Source organism: Saccostrea cucullata, unplaced genomic scaffold (assembly GCF_032062105.1).
Source record: "Saccostrea cucullata isolate Sc308-1 unplaced genomic scaffold, CSIRO_AGI_Scuc_v1 ctg15890, whole genome shotgun sequence".
Lineage (NCBI taxonomy): Eukaryota > Metazoa > Mollusca > Bivalvia > Ostreida > Ostreidae > Saccostrea > Saccostrea cuccullata.
In genome coordinates, this window is record NW_026941437.1 from 1 (window position 1) to 8,019 (window position 8,019).

General features: G+C 32.5%; 1 long non-coding RNA gene across 1 annotated transcript; it reads right to left on the reverse strand.

The window, feature by feature from the left end:
- Positions 1–2,052: 2,052 nt before the first annotated feature.
- On the reverse strand, positions 2,053–6,316 carry LOC134257829 (uncharacterized). Its single transcript, XR_009990008.1, has 4 exons — positions 6,209–6,316; positions 5,921–6,026; positions 5,641–5,768; positions 2,053–4,891 (listed from the first exon to the last, which is right to left on the reverse strand). It is a non-coding gene; the product is annotated as an uncharacterized LOC134257829 (long non-coding RNA).
- Between the last annotated feature and the right edge of the window lie 1,703 nt (positions 6,317–8,019).

Here is an 8,019-nt window from a genome sequence, read left to right on the forward strand (position 1 = left end):
GAAATTTTAACATCTGAATACAACATTTCCCAAACTTTTTTCCCTTTACAACGAATACTTGTTTTACCTTCCATGGGCAAAAAAGTTTCCTCTAGCCACGAGTTCTCTGACTGTTTCGATTTCAACCAGTTTCGAATTGTATTTTTTACATTCACTCTGAAACACAAGTCAGTAACATAAATACTTATCCTTAGATTCATGTAGCGACATACTGACAAATTGCTTTCTGACAACTCGTTTAATATGAAATAACAATGTTTTAAAATATTTAGGATATCAGATTACTCTAGTTAATTAAACAAAGACATCATTTTTTATCAGACTCGTCCGGGATCAACATTTTTCTTTTTCAGGCGTATAATGTTTTGGAGAGTTCTATCTTTTTTTTTACAGTGATCTAAAAATTACTATGAACCTGGTACTTAAAGGTCAGAAGAGACAAATACCTGAACATATTGAGTTACATACGGGAATAACTTTATCTGAGCTAATTTTGAATTTGAACATATTTAATCATGTAAAAAATACATAAACGGATTGGGCAGCAGGCATAGCCTATATAAGCCCTCTCCAAAGGTACAAGGTTAATAAATACACATAATTCTACATATAGTTACAGGTTCATCTGAGCTGATAAAATTAGACTGAAAATGTTATTCAGGATTTTAATGCAAGATAGCGACAACACAGCTGATCAAAATTACTTAGTTGGGAAAATGAGCTTTGAATTACGTTGCTTATCTCCCTTAGCCTATGACGTCAGAAAGGCCCAGTCGCTGTTCAAGGCAAACACTATACTAACTAGAAAGTGATTCCTTATATAAACCAAGGTATCTATCGGGCGCCATCTTGAATTTTCTATGTCGGTCATATCCACTTGTATTTTCGTCTGAAACTCCGTAAAATAAATTCCCTGCAATTATATTTTTCCTGTGGCCAGTATTTCGAGGTCTAAACACGGACGGACAGAGCAACCATAAGGACGCATAACACTTGCAAATATTAAAAAATCCCCCGTCAAACTCGATCTACTGCTTCAATAATGCGAGAAATTGCCAAAGGGGGCCGAAAATTTACATTCGTCGATGATTCGACTTGAAATTCTTAGGGAAAGCCCTTTATTAATTGGTCAATATATTTGTAAGATTCAATTTCAAAAATAACCAATTAAAATTAGTGCTGATTCCAAAAACAATCTATCGGATAGTAATACAACGTAATATAAGAATATTAATTTTATTTTACTCCCAAATAATCTCGATATAGGTGGATAATAAATGAATAATAAAGTTAAAGTATGTATGCGCGTATGTGAAGGGGAGGGAGTGTCGCTCTAAGATTATTTCAGGGAGTGTTGAGATCTGCAATTTTATGTATTGCAATAAAGTAGTGGTATGGAAACATTTTTATCTTTATTGTCCGAACCAATTTTTTTTGGGTGACAGATTATACATATAGCGTGCATAACCTAATATTTGAACTTTACATAGTTTTATCAGTGTGACTCTCTGACCCTCTCACGTTTTTTTAATTAAGCACAGGCGCTTGTTTCATACAATAGCCTAGTTTATATAGTATAAAAAAACTAGACTGTTGTATGAAACAAGCGCCTGTGATATGCCAGGTATATATATGTATATAATTGGATGGTTTGCTGTCTATTGCATTTTAAAAAACGAACAATAACTCTACATGATTTGTTTTTGTTCTTTTTTTCAATTTCAAGCACCCACCCCTTTTTCACTGCTTGAAAAAACACCTTTACAAAACTTTACTTGCAAAGTAAATTTCATTAAAGGTGCTCCAAAAAGCAAGGTCAACTTTGTATTAACTTTACAAAAAGTAAAGGTGAAAAGGTAACCTTTACTTACAGGAAAAGATAATTAAATATAACCTTTCACCTTTAATTCCATATTAAAGTTCATTAAATATACATATTTTATAAAAGTCTTATTTAAATGCTGACTATTGTTTAATACACTTATACTTTGGAATTTCACAGTTAGTTTGAAGAATGTAATCTAGTCAGTACCCAGAATTTTAAGACAAATGTCAAAGATATTTTTTTTTATTATCTTGTATCCATTTCCAGTTGAAATTAGTATTAGAAATGGTCATCTACAGAATCAAACACTCGACTCATCATTATTTGACAGACTACACCTCAAATAATACAACAACTATGTTGTAAGCCAGGTTAGCTTAGTTGGAGCAGCTGGCGTTTATTTTGATACATATCTAACATACATTACATTGAATGTGAAACAATAAAGCACTGGAATGCATTTGTAAAATATTTTACCTCTAATAAATTATACCCCTATCACAGACATTAAAAACCGCCCAGGCAAAAACCATAGATGGTTAACTATGGAAAACCTGTGTCCGTCGCTATGTAAATAATGTCTCAAGGGAGAATGCCGGACGAGCATTCAGTGCAATAGTTAAAAATGCACGAACACCCTATAATATTTGCATGTATGAAAAAATCCAAATTAAAATACCGGGTACATTTCAACAGTTTTGTTATTTCCATTACCAGTATATTTATACAAATATGATATATATATTATATATAAAGAAAAAAATGTGTGTGTATTGAAGAGCACTGGCTTAGAATGATTTGAACACTTTACTGAGTACTCATTTCTCATTGGCCTTCCTTTGGCCACGCCCACATATACAACCAAAACCATTAATATACGTTCCTCTCATACAATGTGTTCCCGCTCTACTACGAAACACGGGAAAAAAATATTATCTGCACCAGGATTGCCTACAACTCTCTGGATTGGATGGCATAGATTTTTCATATGTACATTGATATTAATGATATATTAATTAATAATATAACAATGGGAAAAATTGGCATATTGATAATTGTCATTTTCCAATCAAATATGATCTAAAATATTCTGTATTTTGGCTTCTCATCATATGATGAGTCATATATACAGCACAAACAATATCCAGTTATAACCTTGAATATAAACATCATATTGAGCTATCTTTGACTTTTGTTTTCCTTTACATGTCCTTTACAGATACATGTGAGACAAAATAAAAAAAATACAGATGATAAGTATAAATTTCACATTTCTGCTTATGAAATGGAGGTCCCATTTCACTTTAAAATATAATACCGGTACAATATTATTTATTCTTTATGGTGCATGTACATATATGAAATAAACTTTGCAGTTTAAATTGAATTAAAAATGTGAAAAAATTACATAAAAGGCTATTTAATTTGCGCTTACATACAGGCTAATAACATCTTCAACTTGTAATGCAAAATGATGCATTTTACATATTCACAAACACAAAAAATGGTGAAAAATCTATTAGAATATATGTGAGGATGCAGTTTGCAAAATGCATGAGATCATGTATGAATCCAGCTTCACCCAGTGAGCCTGTCTGTGCTTGACTTAGTTTAGATTATGTTTTTATGTCTGTGGTATATGTTAGTGTGTTTGCATATGTGTCCAGCTTCACAAATTTTCATGTATGTGCTCGACTTCACACGCCTTGGAAAATATGTAATAGGTTGTGGCAGATGCATGTGTATTTGTGTATGTGTCCAGCTTCACACATTTTCATGTATGTGCTCGACTTCACACACCTTGGAAAATATGTAATAGGTTGTGGCAGATGCATGTGTATTTGTGTATGTGTCCAGCTTCACACATTTTCATGTATGTGCTCGACTTCACACACCTTGGAAAATATGTAATAGGTTGTGGCAGATGCATGTGTATTTGTGTATGTGTCCAGCTTCACACATTTTCATGTATGTGCTCGACTTCACACACCTTGGAAAATATGTAATAGGTTATGGTAGATGCATGTTTGCATGTATCCAGATATGTGTGCTCGATTTACATGTCATCAATGTAAAATATGTAAACATGGTGGTGTAAAACATTCACAAGTGTATGATGCACACAGAGAAAAAAAAGTTCTGTGTGTTTTGTTCTGCAAGAGTGATCGTATAAATAAACTACAATTATGTCCTGTTGAGAAATTGACAATCATAATAAGTAACATATTCATTTTACATAACTGTACTGCAAATTACACATCCAGTTTAAATTACTGTACTGAAAATTAAATTTATGCAAAACTCTCTTGCTGAATTACATTCAAAATCATGAATGCTTGCATGTTCAACTATAAATCTCCAAGATATTTCCTAGTTAGTTTGTAGCGCCGCACCGAGCGGTCTTACAACACATTTCATAATGTCAGTTTGCATGAATAAATTAATTTATCCTTGTTCCTCATATCTTGAAAATAGATGCCGAAATTCTAGTCTACAGTTTATTTACACAGCACATCATAAATAGAAACATTCAGGAAAAATAATTCACAAAAAATAAATTCAAGTAAAACAATCACATGTACATATAAATCCAAGAATTATTATGTAATAGTCCAAGTAAGTGAGTAACTTTATCTATCTCTAACAGTTCTATCTACTAAGTCTTCTATATTTCCATCTTCCTATCTTATTCTAAAATTCTGTCGCACTATATATATACTCAAGATCCGTTCCTGACGATCAGGAGTACATTACAAGATCCTTAAGATCAGGAGTCAATACACAGGTCATTACAATCAGCAGGTGGGTTAGATAAGAGGGGGCGATTAATATACAGATAAGATTTATAGCATAAGTGTAGATGATAATGTGTGAACAATTAAGTAATGAAGAGTGATTTACAGATAAGATATTTTAAATCATTACAAGTTTACATATTCTTGATCATATCATTGTTAAGAGTATATATTCTTGATCATGACATCTGTATTGGATTCCCCTCTCTGACATCTTTTCTTGTTCACCAATTAGTTCAACAGTCATCTAGGCACTCAGGTGTTGTAAGTCCTAATAATAATCATTTTCAAAATTATAAAGAAAAACAATACAATTTTTAAAGAGGTTTTCATTACTTCTATTGAAAATAAAGCAGAAGCTTTTGAAGACATACTTAAGTAACTTAAAACATGTATAACTAAACATAATGGAAATTTAGACATTGCGACTGAAAGTCAAACATAAGATAGTGATACATCTGTAATATCCATGAAACTTACTGAGATACTTAAAATGTTTGTGGCGTGCTTTCACTAAGCTATGCAATATATAAACATTTCTTGATTACATGTTGAAGTCCAAGGCTTAAAAAAAATAAGTTTATTTCCTGTAACATTCCCAAAACATCAAGGGTCGGCAGGTCGGAATTTTTTATTTTTTTTATTTTTTTTTTTTTGCTTATGAATGGTGAAACATCCCCAGACTGAAAATACCAGGTGTTATATTTACAGTGGACACCCAACATGGCATCCAAAATGGCTGCCTAGCGACAGAAAACAAACTTCAGAAAGTTGTAGGGGGAAACTGTTGTTACAATAATGATTACTCTTTATATTTAAGGTAAATGTAAACTAGGTTGACATATTTTATGTCTCAAATTAAACTACAAGCTGTTTTTTTAATTTAATAAATGGAATCAGCTGATTGATCAAACAAAGTTTTGCCATTTGTCAGGGAAAAAAAATCCACCCAGGGATAATTTGAATTGGTCGGTCGGGTTACAGGAAACAAACATAATTTTTTAAAGGCCCAATCCTCACCTGACTTGCACATTCATATGGATTGGTTCTATGCTGATAATCCCTTTCAACAATCTTCATCACAACATCTGAAAGTCACCCTTCTTCAAAATTAAATCTGCCGCTCACCTCAAATGTATCTAGACTCCCTGTACAAATGCATGGAAAATAAAATTTTGAATAAAAAATCATGTAGTGAGTATCCAGCAATGGTGAAAAAAAATTATCTCTAGAATTTTACATTTATATTGAATGAAAAATGCATTGTTCCCTCTACTTAAAAAAACTCAAAAGACATTACTTAAAATGGAAATAAGGTACAACTGTGACTGGTGTCTCAGGCACAACCAATCAACACACGACCTTTCCATCCTTAGCAGCATGCATTAGCTCCACATTCCTTTTTTCTACAAAAAATATACAATGAAAATTTTTAAAAATGAGAGCGAAGAGTGTTACATGTACTTGGGGGAACAGAGGAAGGAATTTTGAAGTCAAGATTAATTATATTTCTGCAAGTGTTGGGACGGATAAATTTCCATAATAAAATGAAACGAATTATTAGCGACAAATAAGACACATGTATTACCTTGCAGTCACCGTCGCACATAATGTATACATACAACTGACAACATCCCAAATCCCTTTCTTTGATGTTTACTTGGCGGAATTTTCTTTGCCTTCTAGACTGGTTCCCTGTTCTGGTTCCCATACATTGCCGTGAATAAGTCCTACGTTTATTGGTTTTGGTAGCTAAACACAGTTTCGTATAAAATCCAGGGGGTTTTTCCCAGAGAGAAGCATGCTGGGTGGGGATTTTCCTGCTATTTATAGGAGTCTAGATGAAAACTGCATCTTTTTTGTTTTTGTTTGCATAAAGTAGAGTCTTATCTTAATATTTAAAGAAAAAAATGTGCATTCATTTTTAGAAGAAAAAATTGTGAGACTTTTTAATAGGGGGAGATAACTCTCAAAACATCCAGTTTTCACATGTGCAGAATTGCATGAGTCAATTAGCAGGTAATGTAGCTCTTTCAAGAGGTGGAAAATGTACCCTAAAAGCACACTAAAAGAAAACCTTAGGACTTGTTCTGTGAAATGCATACAACTTATTTTGTCTGATTTTTTCTGTTTTTGTTGAGCAGGGGGGTTAAAAATGCATAGGTGCACTGAAAATGGATGCATAAACAACCCAATATCTCCCATTTTTCAGGTGTCAAATACCCCCTAGTAGTAATTGATGAATGTATTATAGTTGGATATTTACAAAATTCACAATTTTATCTTTCCATTGATATGCAGAAGTCTATGTAACAATCCTCCATTTTATTTTTTTATAGGGGTCAGTTTTGCTTGTCCCTCACCAAGTAACGTCCTGATAACGTCATACATAAAACTGTGTTTTGCACCCTTAAGGAGTAGCATTTGATGACATTTCCCACATTTATTTGCCTGTAAGTTCATAGAAAATTGCTTTATTTGTTTTAATTTATGTAGTAAACCATACAATATAATATATATCTCAGGTTGACACTGTGTAAAGCATAATGCCTATTAGATACATGTTCCATAGAATTTATACATATAATAAGGATTCAGGGGTTAAAGTTGTTATTTTACATTATGACGCAACTGCATTGTGACATCAAAGTGTGACGTCATGTCAAAAATGGAAGCTTCGCAAGGTCATGACCTTCAGTTTAATTGATCGCAAATGAGAATATGTATCTTCTGTATATATAGATATACATGTGACATAGACTTATTGAGTATCTAGTTAGGGTGACACTGTCCAGATTTTTAGGCAATCTTCTGATTTAAGACAGTGACTATTTCCAAATGCCCCCCCCCTCCTGTTTATACAGAAACTAGCAATATCTGTAAAAATTGTTTGGCAGCTTTTCAAAAAAATTATAATGTAACATTTTATTGATATTCAAATACTGTATATTTCATACTTTGTGTTTTTTTAAATTGAAGAAAAATAAAATTATTGTGTGAGCTGATTCGGTTAGGTTTGAATTTCTCTTTGAAGTCCTGTTTTATGCGTCGACTAATGTCGTAGACATGTAATACTAAATTTACAATTACTTGCCCATTTCTGGACCAAATTCAACAATTTATGCACCAAAATGTTTGGAATTCTGTCCTCTTTGCACCTAAATACAAAAAAGTGAATTGCAAAAAAATTTATTTCCTTTAAGGTAGCTAAACACAGTTTCGTATAAAATCCAGGGGGTTTTTCCCAGAGAGAAGCATGCTGGGTGGGGATTTTCCTGCTATTTATAGGAGTCTAGATGAAAACTGCATCTTTTTTGTTTTTGTTTGCATAAAGTAGAGTCTTATCTTAATATTTAAAGAAAAAAATGTGCATTCATTTTTAGAAAAAAAAAATTGTGA